At 40.1% G+C, this 14,990-nt stretch overlaps 1 protein-coding gene across 1 annotated transcript in view; it reads left to right on the top strand.

The window, feature by feature from the left end:
* LOC113460621 (homeobox protein DLX-5) overlaps positions 1-5,687 on the top strand; it is a 105,421-nt gene extending 99,734 nt beyond the window's left edge. Inside the window, exon 4 of the mRNA XM_074536234.1 lies at positions 644-5,687. The gene's annotated coding sequence lies outside the window, so the exon portion shown is untranslated. The remainder of the gene's footprint in view (positions 1-643) is intronic.
* Positions 5,688-14,990: the final 9,303 nt, after the last annotated feature.

Raw genomic sequence — 14,990 nt, 5'->3', positions numbered from 1 at the left:
ATCACAGTTCATTATCATTACCAGTTATACATACAACTTAGGGAAAAGGCTACAGAACAGAAATAGGAGTTCCTTTAAGAAGGTTAATTAACCCTCAAAGCAGGTCAGATAGGAATGGGGTAGTCTCAGTGACTTTTAGTCTTCAAGTCATGATTGTCTGTCTTTCTGAAAAGCAGGTTATAACTTAAGCAGAAGTTAAAGGCCCCATGCCCAAATTACTGGGTAATCCATCCAGGTTTGATGAATTGTGCTGTGCAGGTTAGAGTACGTACCCCTGGCGTTCCATTAGGGCCTTAACAATCCCAACAGCAAATGACATGAAAATCAAGAGCAGGACTGTGACCATGACCAGCTTTACTCTTAGCATTGCATTTGATGTGTCACACTGAAGGCTTCCTATGAACAAGAATTCACTGGAAAAGCTGCCTCTGGTTTCATTTATATATTGAATTAGTTGAAGATAATTGTATGGTTACTCATTTTCCATTCATTCTCTGGACTCTCACTATTGATTTAACTTGAATGACTTTAAGTGAGCTTGAGCTCTACTGAAATAGAGCATGCAGCGATAAGAACATCAGCACACAGGCTCACACTTAAATTACAATGTGAATTAAAATCTGGCTTGTTGTTCTGCTTCCAGGATGAATGCAAACAAAATCACTTGAGGCACCACGGAACCCTGAACAGTGTACATTTTAATTGCTAATTCCCCCTGACGTCCTGTTGGCTCCATAGGCTGTGCTCTAACTGCCAACAAGAAGTGAGTTGGAAATAAATAAAGATACATGGTTCTGGGATTTCAGCTAATTCCTGCCAGTCTGTAGAGATGACAGAAGACAGAACTTTGAAACCTCTGATCATTTAAGAAGCTGGTCATAGCCATACCCAATGGAAAAGGGACATGGGCCAATTGCTCCATGTTGTGGGCCCAAACTGAGCAGGTTATTATGAAATGCCACTCACTGTTGTTCAGCTGGTGTTTCAGGGCATGACTGATCCTGAGTTTACTGGTGTGGTTTGGATAAATCTGAATGCCCTGGAGTAGCTTGATTCTACTTCCTGGCCAATGGATCTGGTGCAGTGCAGAGGCCGTCTTGGCCACTTCTCATGGCAGTATCCAGTAGAGAACTGCTGGCCCCAGACTGGAATGAGTCAGTACAGAAGTTGGCTTCACACATGTGAGCCTGACTCATCTTCCAATTATTGAGGGAATAGTTTTATCCAGGAAATAATCTACACCATCAAGGCCTTTTCACAAAAGATGCTTTCCTCAGTGTCATTCATAGAAAACCATTCAAACACACTCTGAAGGCCAAGATGGGTTAATCTCTTAGAAAGTAAGAATATGGCATTGTACTGAGAGCTTGCAGGCCCAGGAACACACATTTTCCAGTGCAGCTACCAAGCTGGACATGAAGACATGAAATGCCAAGCAGGGAATTGCAACAGAGAGTGCCCCATAGTGAGGGGTCTGAAATCCTGCCTGTCAGGGAGGGCTTAGTTTAGCACAGGCTAATGATCCCCTGCAAATGACCAAGCAGAGAGAAACCTCACCACCCTGCACTCTAACCTCTGCCAGCCCCAAAGCCAGAGCAGGGGGCAGCTTGTCCTCCAGTATCCTGGCACGTCCAAGACTGCTTCTGTTCCCTGCCTAGAAGGCATGTACCATTTACTGTGAAGAAGATAGACAATACAAAATACAAAATAAAGGAAATTTCTCTGGGGAAAAGGAATGATCAATGAAACTGTTGCTCCTGTGGTGCAGCTGCTGGATCCTGTGGGATATCGATGAACAGCCCTTTGTGGATTAGTAGAAAGAGCCAGCACTGTTGTTATCAAGATAAAACTATTCAGGTGTGAATTTACCATTCTGTTAAGATATAAAAAACTCCTGACAGCAACTTCTGAGCACATCCTATTCTTCTTTCCCCCTCAGAACTGTGGTAGAAAAACAGTTTATTGATTTCTGCTAAGAAATCAAATGTTGTTACAACTCTGAAGGGTGTCCAGTTACAGAGAAAATCAGTGGTAATCGGAAGCTTCGTGCAGACCTCGCATGACCCTGCTCATTCCCGCACAGAAAACTGTTTTTGTCTCACTTCGAAAGAAACCAGACAAACCCTGCGAGGTTACTTATAATCCTGACACTGCTCTCAGATTTGCCATATGCTGGGAACATGCCTTCTTGCCTATTTACAGTATATAGTTGAAGGACTTTATTACAGCCCTGATATTTGGCATATCTTAAGCCTATTTAGAACATCAACACCATCAATCACTTGGTACGGGGCCGAGCAGCTGGATGAACCTTGGCTATCATGTGAAGGCTATTTGTCATCTGGGCAAGTCTGTTTGGTGCATAACGCTCCAGTCCCAGAACAATTTTCCCTCTCCAAAAATATTCTCTTTGATTCAGGAAGCACGTGATTAATAACAAACAAGAGTTTAAAGATGGAGGTCAAGGCTGAAACCTTAACCAAACAAGTGCATTGCTTACTGATGTTTGCCTCAGTCTTCAGATATTCCCTTGAAGAGCACCCTTGGAGGAGAAACATGAAACTGATTCTAAACATGAGATCTGAGACATCTGCTTGGCCATTGCCACCACAGAGGTTTTTCTCAACTGTGACAATGCTGTTTGTACAAACCAGTAGCCAGACAAAAAATCACTAGCAGGAACCACATTTAGGATGACATTAGAATGTAATGTGTGCACACATTATGTTCCCATTCTCATTGAGACAAGTAATACTCAGCATGTCTGACATTTAGGCAATTAGCCTTCTCTTTAAAATAAGAAATATTAGCTGACATATCTTAACCATCTGTGTGAGCCAAAATAAGAGCAAGGGAGTTTGCATAAACAGTCATAGCATGTTTAACAAGCATGTAGCTAATTATTTAATTTTTTAATCCTCAACAATAGAGACTACTGGATATAAGCAAGTGCTGCATCATTTATGCCCGTGCTGTTAATGAAAGACTAGTAATTAGTGGGTGACTAAACTTCAGAAGAACATGTTGCTTCAATACATGGTGTTGTAAAAGACAGATTCTCCCCAGCCATCTGCAGAGCCAGAAGGAAAAGGGAAGAGAAAAATATTTTGAAAGTTTGCTTTATCAATTAAAATATTTTGTTCATATCTTCAGCATCACTTTTTAACTTCTCCTCACCACTTTCTGTCTCCCTATCTTTCCTGTACTTGTTAGTTACCTAATCTGATTTAGAATGTAAATAGAGTTTTGTGTCACTGTATTTTTTTAAACACAGTGTAACCAAACATCTGAGCTGCTGTGAGGTTTGCTGGATACAAGGCATAGGCAATGCCTGTGCTTACAGGGATGACCCTGTTGAGCAGTGACAATGCATGCAACAACCAAATTTGTTAGCACTCATTGCTACTAAAGCAGGGTGAGTGACCTTGTCATATTTAACAGTTCTGAGCAGTGGAGATCCTGAGGGCAAAACCAGAATTTCCATTAGTGATGTAACAATATACCGACATAATTAACCCCTTTTTCACTTCCAGTGGCTTGAATAACTGCATAGTCCAGCTGGCAAACTCCCTATGCCTGGAACTTGTGCAGCCAGCGTTTGTACAAACAAAAACCAAAACAGAAGTCATAAGCTTTCTGTCTTGTTTCCCAACAAGTGCAGCATTCAGAGAGGAGTGCGGCTTTAGCCCGAGAGCGGTCACGCTAGCATGGATGCCACCACCTCCATCTTCCAGCACTGCTAGAACAGCAGCAGCAAACACAAAGGGTACAAGTAATGGCAAGAAGCAACCCAAGGATTTGGCAAAAAATGCTCATTTCTAACTGCTTTTCAAATGGAGCTGAAACCCCTAGGGACTGAAGAGTGAAATATCTTGTTTACAGTTAAATTCCTGATCCACGTAACTAAGCAACACAGCACTGTGGCTCCATAAAATGGAAGCAAAGTTAATTTTTTAACAATGCCACATTACCTTTGTACATCTTGTTCCTGCTCTCCCTCAGGGTCTTACATGAATGAATCAGAAAATTGCTCCCTTATGTTAGGCTTGTGTCTGCACCTGCATTAAATTCATGTCAGAGAGGGGTGGAGGAGGCAAACATTGGGAGCACCAATAGCATGGTACTCCTGGATTTCAACTCACAGCCTGTCCAACATGACAATTGCCTTTAATAGCTATTCAAGGCACTACAAGAAATGAGCCTTGCACCAGTGGTGGTCCCTTCAGATTAAAAAAAAAATATAAAGAAAAAAGAAGTGTAAAACCAATCTGGGATCTTGTTTAGTTTAATGCCTGTCTCCCATATGGCTGGTCATCTCCCTGCAAACAGTCAGGGAAGCAGAGTCCATGCAAAGGAGAATTAATTATGTTTACAATATCTTTGTAAATGGAAGCACTTTCTGTGCACCAGGCTAATATTTTTGATGGTAGAGAAGTGGAGTTTCAAGACGCTGTATCTGGGGCCTGTGGGTGTCTCAGTGCTGAATTCCTGGACCAATGCCTGCAGCCCTGGTCTGGCTTTGGGCCAAATCCAGAGCTGAAAGCGGCTGTTCTCTGGTTCTGGTTTTGGATATCGCTCCCATGATTTTGGCACAGGCGAATCAGAATGCAAGCTCAGCCTTGAACCCCAGCATTAGGCTAAACCTAATATGAAACTTCAGCCTGCTTCACATTATTCCTGCTGGTTAATTCCAGCTGTTAAACTTCTCCCCCCACTACTGAGCCAGAGAGTGTTTTGTTGACAAATTTGCCATGCATTTCAAGGAAAGCAGAACCTGGCCAAGACTTTGGGGTTATATATTTTTTTCCACTGCAGGAAATGGAAGTGTTGGCAAAAATATTCACCGTTGTTTAGGATAAGAGAGTGTTTGGACATATCCAGTTTTAAGAGGTCTGCTTAGTCTGATACTCTTGATATATGAGACAGCAAAGAAATATGTCTAGGAGTCTTGGAATGAGGCATCTTTTTTATAAGATGAGTGAAATACACACGAGGATGAAATATTACTTGCATATTACCACCAAAGCTGGTCAAAATTCACTCAATTGACTCCAGATGTGGGTTTCTTCGGCAATTTTAAAGTTAGCACTACTGTAACTAGGTGTGAGGCCAAGGCAAACTACTCTAGTGCTTTATAGCACTTGGAAACTACAGTAGTCAAATCAAAATATGTTACAAGAGAATCAGTTTCTCCAAGCTTAACAGCAGGAAGGATTTAATATACTGAATACAGCCAACCCATCTTCATGTGAAGGAACATAAAATAAATCCTTACCACATTTGTGACTTATTATTTGCATAAAGGACCCAGTTCAAGAAGTAGATCCTTGACATTACTCATGCAAGTAGGGCCCTACAAGTCCTCACTACCTTTTTTAAAAATTGCAATAAATTTATTAATAATTTATAATAATTTTAATGGTATTAAAATTAATTAATGAAATTTAAATTTTATTAATAATTTATTGTAATATTGTTGTATTGTATTGCATTGTATTGTACTGTATTGTACTGTATTGTATTTCCATGAGATTACAAGTATGCTCAAGGTGAGTATGCACCTCCAAGCTCTGCTGATGCAGGTCAGTCATCTGAATATTCAAAACTACTTTTCAGCACTTATTAAGTGCTTAATGAAATATACTAATTTTTTTTCTCTTTTCTTCTGCCTGCTTATTCTCCTTGCAATTAGACACTCTTTGTAAAAAGCTTCACAAAGGAATCCACTGCAGCTCTCACCAGCAAGATGTTTGACTCATCCTACAGTGATGGCACTGAGTCTTTTAGCATCTTACCTATTCACTAACCACTTATAGTTGCACTGGCACGAACATTTCAGTTACTGCCTTCACTTATTTCTTTATTAAGTTGTGAGAGTAATCCCATCACAAAAGGTAAGGAGCCTCTTCAGTGCTTTCCTAATAAGCCAATACTGTTCTCCAGCCCAGTTCATGTTGCTGGAGCTTAAATGGACTGTGCCCATCGTCTGCCATGCTCAAGGCAGGGAGGGTTTCCATAGGAATAGCCATTCAGATCATCCTTGATCCACTGACACTACTGTAGTGATAAAAGGACAACATTTCCGCTGCAATTTCAACCAGTTTGGCTTTTTCCACTGCAAGGCTGGTAAGAACTTACTCTAAAACCCCCAGGTCCTGGAGCAAAGAGGCTGCCACCTTTTCTGAAGTTGATTTTGTCTGCTTTTTTATTCATTTTAATACAGGGGAGCACTTGGAAATATGACCCCACGGCACCCTAAAAAACCCAAAAAACTGGAAGAGAAAATGATTTAATTTAAAGTAAGAACCTTGATCTGTGCAAACCAGCCTCCTGACTTTTAATGCTGGCCATATTGCAGGCTGGAATGACAGACATGCTCCACTTTTACCATGGGAAAAACTTTCCATGATTGGAAAGGAAGAAGTAAGATTTGCCACAAAATTGCACAGCAATCTAAGTGTTTAAGACTTTCTCTAAACCACTCAAAACCATCTCCTGTCTGCTTGACATTTCCAGTGTGGGCATTTTGCAAGAGGATAATTTTAATATATAATTAAGGTGGTCAGGTAAGTCGCTTTTACTATATATGTCATATAGTAAAGGTTTTAAAAAAACCCTGAGGTCATTTAGGGGTTTTGACTGACCTTCTGTTGAAATAGTTTTATCAGAAAACTGCCTTAATATGTGTTGGTGATGTAAGGACACATCTTCAGCTGGTAAAAATCTGTTTGTAGCTCCACACATGGCAGGGGGTCTTTGCCAAGACACAATAATCTCATGCCAATTTCCCCTGATGATTTTAGAAATTCTTAGTTCGTTAATAAAGCATCACTTTGATAAAAGTTTAGCAGAGATGTGAGTAGCAGAGAAAATAAAGAAATGACACTAAAATAGAAGAAAATATTTTACACTTAAGAACCCTTGGCATGCTACACAGTACTATTTGATTAAGTGAAGTTGTAATACAAAGACAAGGATTAATCACACAAAAGAGCAACATAATTAATTGCAAAAGCTAAGGGAGAATTTCAAGAAAGAATGCATCCTTTCATTTAGCTTACAAAAATACAATTAGTAATTATTACCGATTTCCTGGAGAAAGTCCAGAGCAGAATTAAAAATATCTTGAGTCACAGGCAAGTTCATTGGTCCATGGGGACAGACATGCTGGGCTGAGGGAAGCTTATATTTGTTCAGCAAACTTCTTGTTTTAAAAATGATCTGTTCTGAATTACATATCAGGACATTCATGACTGGGTCTGTGCCAGGACTGAGGAACTCTTATTTTTAAATGCCCATTACCTATTTTAAATAAAAAGTAAATCGGATTTCTGCCTGAGAATTTTGTAAGAGCTGCTATTACAAGTTATACTCAAAGGTCATTGTAATCCAGAAAAATCGTTACAAGCAATCAGGAAAGCCATGAGCAGATCAATTTTATCTAAATTATTTTAGCTCACATGGGGCAAATTGATGCATTTCAGAGGAACAATATCCTTTAAAAATCTATCTACCTGGGATCATCTGATCAGCCTTCACATTTGTTCCAGGCTGCATACACATGAATTCTGTTCAGCCACAGGCATCCAAGCAAAACTTGTAGTTGATGTTACCCATGCGGGGGGGCTTGTTTCATTCCTCCTTTCCTGGGACATAAACAGCTCCTGCACAGGAGCTTCTGCCTCTGCAAGGATGTGGGAGGGTGCCACAAACACAGAATCACCCCGTGTCTGAAACACACCCTTTTAAAGAAAAAAACATCCCACAAAAGCATTTGGCTCTCTATCTCCACACTTGCTTGCAGCCTTTACTTCCACAGGGTATATTCACCAGCCCCTGGGATCAGCAGACAGTTTTCCAGTTGACTTTGTTAGGAATTGATTCATACCATAATGACATGCCTGAGGATTGCCAGCAAATCCTCCAGCCTAGCATCTCAGGTTCATGCAAAATGCTCAGGGTGAGGAATTATTGTCTATTGAAATTAGTGGGGAAAAATTAATTTACATCAGTTAAGAATCTGGTCAGGCAGTTTCCAAGTGTGTGTGGAACCACACTGGTGCAGACACCAACAGGTTCAGATAAAAAAACAATTAGTCTGGGAACACCAAGATTACGGAGAAATGAACCCATTGCCTGGACTTTCAAGCCAAGCTGCATGTGTGTTAACTTCCAGTCTTGCTTCAGACGTTGTCTATTGTCGCTGAAGGACACAAGAGAACACAAGCACACCACCACTCAAGGTGAAGGGAAAAAAGGGAAGTTTTATTCTCTGACTCCAATATTTATAGTTTTACAAAAGTGACAGTGGATTGGAAGGTGATATTGACATCTCTGCAATGACACTGGTCAAACCAACCGTCCATCAACTCTCTCCTCCTCCATAAAGGAATGAAAAACAATGAGTTATTTACAGAAAGTGTGTGAGAGAATACACTACAAGAATGTCAACATCAGAAGGCTTAGAAAATCTTAAAAAACCAGGGTGAAAGTCTATCTTCAAAGACACCCTCAGACAATTCTGTTTCTAATGGTATCTCTATTACACTATTAAAAAAGAAATCAGTGCCAAACTTGATCCCAAATTCATAGTGAAGCTTGGCCCACTGGTTACAAAGAGCTGTATCTGTGATCTATAGCCCTAATGTTTTGCTGCTGACTGAGAGATGTCCTCTTCTTGAGAGATCCTCGATGGGAGCAGAGCAGCACAGTCAGACGTGTCACTGAGTCCCACACAGACCAGCAGAAGAGACAGGTGGGGGGAGAAAAGGTAGCAAAACCAAATTATTTTGGGGGTGATTCCCTAATAGGAACAATCTGAGGAACCCTAGGGTTGTTTGTACCTGCCCTTTGGGTAAACATGGCATAGAACAATCCTCAAAACCTGGCAACACAAACACCTCCATGTGCTCCTTTCCCACTGGGTAGAGTCCAGTTTGGTGTTACCCAAAATTCTTCAGCAACATTATTTTGTTTCACTGTAGCCAAGTATCTTCCTTTGCTTACTTTCTATGCTTGCCGTTGAATACAGGAACAATTTGTACATCTTCTGTCGTTCATGAAAGCAAAGACAACCCATTATATTTAAAGTTCCAGGACCACAAGTCTATCCAGAAGGTGTTGCTCTGGAAGAGCAGAATTGATATAATTCTTTTTGCAGGTGAAGAACAGATGTGGTATTTATTGTAAAGTCATCTTAGCAAATGCCTATGTGAAGCAGCACTGATGAAAACACAAAGTATTGAGCAATGAACTGCCTCATATAGAAATTGTCAGGGAGATTCCTATGCTTACAGGGAGGTGGACTGGGTGTTCTAATAGATCTTTTCCATCTCCATTTTTTATCACTATGAATCATGCTAATTGTTAGTGGGAAATCACTTAGTGTCAGTAATAGAGGTGACACATTCATTTCTTTTTAGTCATTGCACATATATTGTATTTGTGGTGAAAGAAAGGGTTTATTTCTCTTCTCCTTTCCCCAGAAGCATGTTTGGATTTCATGCATAAATAGTCTTTCTTCCCTTAATCTGATTCACATGACAGTATGCATTTGCATAAAGCTTCTTCTTGGGTAAACCATTCAAACCTTTATCTAGAAAGAGTAGACATGTCACAGAATTATGTCCTACTTTACAAGACAGCTGCTGTTTTTTCCATTTTCTGATGCATTATTTGTAGCATATGCTAATTTATTATAATGGTTATTAAGAGCACAAGGCCTTGCCTTTCAACTTTCCACATTTCCCCAGGCATAACCTAACATTCCTCTCTTTTCAGCTGTGTTCATCTTCTCCTGTCAGGAAGTAAAGAACAATTAATACATACTGCAGATAAAAATGTTCACACCAACCCACTCATTATTTGTTGTGGCTACATCTCCCGTGTGCTTTGTGCTTTCTAGACATCCAACTGGATCTGCCCCAGCAAGAACATGAATTGTAATATATCATAAAGCTGCTCATTTTTGCCACACCACCTTTGGTTGGTCAAAAGGACAGTACTATAGTTTCTCCTAAAATCTATTTCTGGGCCAAGTAAAGCTCAGATCCAGACCTGGTGCTTCAAATACTTCCACTTTGTGCTTCAGAGATACTCAGCATGTTGAGGGAGGATGAGGAGTTAAGTCAGGATAGCTCCCAGTGGCTTTCTGCCATCTTGAGTTAAAAGTCTTACATCCAGTTGCTCCACTCAGGAGCCCTCTAGACCAGGAGTAAAGAAGACTCTCCCTTTTCACATCAAACACTGCCAGTTCTGTAACTAAGAAGAAAGGTTTCAAACTCTCATCCTACCTCCTTCCGTAATTCCATGTGGAAAAGCTCCTACCTGAGGGGGAGTCCATACTCTAAAGCTTTGAGCTGTTGTTAAGTCAACAGGGCCATACTGGGATAAAGCTAAGGCCTGACTCTCTCTGGCTTCCATTTTGGGCCCTTTTTAGTTCTGGGATTCATGGCAATATCATCCTGAGTTCAAAGATGTAGAACATGTAATAACTCATATCTGTGGCTATGTAACTGGAGGAAAAGAGACCCAGTCTATGCAATCTCAGTTTTGAAAAAGTGTAACCTAGCTATATGTTAATCATATAGATATAGATTTTTATTGATTATATATAGATTACACACATTACTATAAGATTTATAATCTAGATATATTTAATGGATTTTAATTTTTAGATTATAAAATTGTACTGGACATTTTTACGGAATCAAGTTTCTTTTGTCCCAGTCCTGTAATAAAAGTTTGAACAGATCCAGTAACAATATTTTTCCTCTTGATAAAAAATGATATGTTTTAGAAAGCCAAAATCTATAAAAAAATCACTGTTACTTTCCATGGAGTCACAAAGTCTCAAGTTGAAACAGTATTTACTATCATAACTGAATTTTAAAGTATCTTTTTGGGAAAAAGAAGTATAGATAAATGTGATCTCAAAATGAAATCAACAGTTAGAGAAACAATAGATTTACATCCATTCAACAGAGAGCTGGAATTTTGTCCAAGGGTTTGGTGACACAAAAGCACAAGCCAATTTTCCTCTCCTATGGCAAGATTTTGAATTTGCAGCTCAGTTGAAGTGGCTCTTGGTGAGCTAACAGAGTGATAAACACAGCAATACATCAGTGTGTGCATGTTTAGATAGCCACATAAAATAATTTCAGAGAAGTCAGAGGAATGCAGGCAGGTACTTTCCAATTAAATGAATGAAAGTAACACTCTAAATCAAATAGTCAGTATATTAAAATCATGGTTATTTTTACATCATTCCACTGAGATAATTTGTAATGGTAATGGTTTCCAGAATGGGGCCCCTATTTTCAAAATGGAGCAAGAGTCCCTAATTATCAGACATATTTAAAGTCCATGCAAACTAAAGAAGGTGAAGGTTACATATTACGTTCAAAATGTAGTAATTTGGAAATTAATCCTTTGAAGAGGCAGAAGTGATTCTGTGAGAGGCAAGTATTGCCCTTCTGCTGCTCAGGGTAACCTTTCCATTCCTAGTTATTCCATGTTGAGTAATATGTTACAAAAAGGAGAAACTATGATGTATTTGCATATCTAATTAATTTCTTAAGGAAAGTGGTCTGTCTCATCTCCAAACAAGTGTTTTCTAAGGAAAGGAGAAGTAAGGTAAATCAGAGAATTCCTCCATTATGAACAAATAGCCCTTGAAGTTTACAGTTCAGAATCTCTGGTACCCAACAAACTGTGGTATTGAATTATATCTCCTTGGCTGTTGGAGATAACCATCCACAGGCAGATTTTGCTTTGCTTTTTGGATCTGGAGAGCTGTCATTACCACAGAACAGCCGCAATGCTGTGCTGCTTGGGCAGAGCTAATGGCCTGTCTGTAATCAAGTTATTCTGCTCAGCAAAGAGAGACACAAACACGTGTTTTGAAAAAGCAAATGCTCACAACTTCCAGCTGCCTTACACCCCATGGTTCACTCTTCGATGAACCTGGGGTTTCATTTGATGCCTGCAGCATATTCTGTCATAGACTTGCATTTACAGCATGCACAGGTTCCTCAGTAAGGAATTCTTTCCTTCTGCATCCTCACAGTCCTGTTCTAACTTAACCCGAGTCCTAAAGAGAAATTAGACAAAGGAAAGAGAGGAAAAATTCACCAAAAAGGGAGCTCCTGATCAGCTTACCTCAAACATATATATCCCTTTGTATCTCCTGTAGCGAATCAGGTACCCAGCCCTTACATATAAAGAGCTCTCTTATGATAAGCAAGCATCTTTCCCACAGGAGCAGGGGCTCCACTAAGTCTCAGGTTGGGTTTCACCCCACCCACTCAAATTTCTCTCCTGTTTTTGTTATCACTATAGCCTGCACAACAGAAGAAGATGATGCACAGGAGTGAGAGTTATTTTCTTCCAACAAGCTGGACTTGCAAAAGATCTGCACTATATCAGTTTAAGGAGCGTGTATGTCTACATGTTGTTCTCAGTCTGTCCACAATGCCTATTCCACAGGGTGAGATCCTGTGGCTGAGACAGATCTAGGACATGGTGGCAACACCAGGCTATCCCTATTTTTTTGTATCACAGTATATTCCTCTCCATCATTTGTTACTAATTTATTGTCAAGTTTGGAAAAAAAAGAAATACCTGAACCAAAAGACAAGATTCTCAGTTTGAGTTCAAACTAGTCCCTCAGTGGGACTGAAATATACCACATCCTAAGGCAGGAAATTCTTGGTGTACATAAAAGCAAACACTGATGGAGGGACCACCTTTACTCTTTGCACTGTTTTTAACCTCATTGTTCCAGTTCTTCATGCAAAATCCCTGCTGTGGAAAGATTCTTTTGCTTTTGGCGTGCTGTGGTTAACTGAAGAAAAGTGTGGCAATGAAAGACATATATCTCCCACTGCCCAACACGCTTTGCCACTCTGTTTTCATATCCAAACCCACTCCAAATTGCTTTTTTATTCCTTCTGTCCTGTACATGCAGTCAAACTGAGATTCATTTGCAGAATGGTTGGAGTAACCACTGCTCTAAAGCATAGAGGGACCGGAACCACAGTACAGATGTTGAGAGATGCCTTTTCTTTGACAAAGGGGTGCCAAGGAACAGTGTCTGGAACAGGACAGCTGAAATGTGACAGTGAACGTCAGAAATCTATTTGTGGATAGCCCCTATAGCCACAGAATAATGGCAATACCTTGGCAATCCCCAAAGATTGACCTTCTCACAAATACAAATCTGCTCTACCAAGAGAGCACTGCCTGCTGAGACAGTTTGTGCTGCAAAAGGGCATTGAACTTCGGTGTGCCTGTCCTAGAGGTCTCCCAAAGCTAGCCAAATGAACCTGCAACTAACAAAAATTGCATAAACCAGTGTTAGTGACAAAAGTTAGGACTTGGGTTTCTGGGATGAAGAATGGCTGCTTTTTCTTGCTAAGATCACTAACAGCTGAAGAAATCCAACAACCTTTTTTTATGAGCCTCTTAGAGCTTGTAAAATGGTATTAGCTATTATCATAGCTAATATTGCTTGATGTGGAAATATAAACTTGGGAAAACAAGTACTAAAACATTTGTGTAAATGTAACTCCTGACATTTATGTTTATTAATTTGCTTTTGAGCAGTTTTCCATATTAAAAAAGAGATTGATTACTCCGAATGTGGAAAATACCATGTTGTCACTAATATATATTATTTAATTACAAAAGCAATAGAAAGAGGGTTTTAATATAATTCTCCTGCGCAATTCAGTATGCAAGATTTGTTAAAAATCTCACACACACTTGACAAGAAACAGATATGTTGAAAGACATCAATAAATGTACTGATTAAGAGTTTGAGACACTTTAAAAATGTGGAGCAAAGGCTGACTGTTCTAATTACCTGAGACATGTGACGTCAATTGTCCTTAATACTTTAAGAATGACAGATTACAAATGAATAGATATTAGGGCTTTCTGCTCTGTTGCTTGCTGAAGAATCTGTTAAAGGACAAGTACTTGGATATGTCACCTTGTGTCTGGGGAGGGGAGTAGAGAAGAATGAAAGGATGATGATGAGAAAAGTGAGATTATCTCAGTGTTGCATTCTTTCCTAAATCCAAAGTGGGAACTGATTCTTGAAGAGAAAACAATGCTTTGTGTTTTTCAATTAGAAATGCTTAAAGGTATATGCAGCTAAGCTTCAAGCATTAGCTTCCCTTCACAGCTCTGAGGAGTGCTAGGAAACTGCACAGACCATATTTCCCATATAAATAAAAAGAGGAATTAATTCTCTTTAGTGCTGGACATGGCCTGCTGACCAAGTTATTTACTGCTTTCAAAAGGCTCAAAACAAGAATTAAACTAAACAAGAAATAAACTTCTAATGATGTTAATACAAACTCTCAGTTAAACAAAGATTATGATCTTTTTGTAAGCAAGTCTGTGAGCATCCTTGCCCTCAAACAGAAAAGGCGTGTCCAGGATCCAACTCTGCTCCCTTCAGTCAGGGAGGGTACAGATTGAGGTTAGCAAGTGTGGTGCTTCCTTAAAGTAATGATTTTTTCATGGAAGCAGACTGTGAGAATTACACTGTGATGCCAGAATTAGCAATCTAGTGCACATCTCCTGCCTAAAAAAAAAGCCATAATTTGCTTTTTCCAGCACGTAGGCCTGGTAGGAACCCTTTGTTGCTGCATTTTATACACAGCCACAGGAGGCAATGAACACCCAGCAGAAGTCACACCACAAACACAGTGAGTGCTATGGCCAGGAGGTCCTCTCAGGACAGCCACCACAAACAGCTGCAGCCCATGGCTGGGCACAGGGTGACAGCCTCCCCTGGCAGAGGGTCTCAGGCCGTGGCTGGAGCTGGCCTAAATAACACAGCCTGGTCTTTGGCCCTCTGTGACAGACAAGGGCTGTGCATTCTCCCAGTGACCAGTGCTCATGCATGAACGCCTCCCTGCCACTCTTGACACAACCCCATTGAAACTGCTGACCTCGCCAGAGAGGTATTTATGACATGT

This window comes from Zonotrichia albicollis, chromosome 1 (genome assembly GCF_047830755.1).
Source record: "Zonotrichia albicollis isolate bZonAlb1 chromosome 1, bZonAlb1.hap1, whole genome shotgun sequence".
Classification (NCBI taxonomy): domain Eukaryota; kingdom Metazoa; phylum Chordata; class Aves; order Passeriformes; family Passerellidae; genus Zonotrichia; species Zonotrichia albicollis.
The sequence above is the reverse complement of the archived record's forward strand: the minus strand, read 5'-3'. Positions and strand labels throughout refer to the sequence as shown.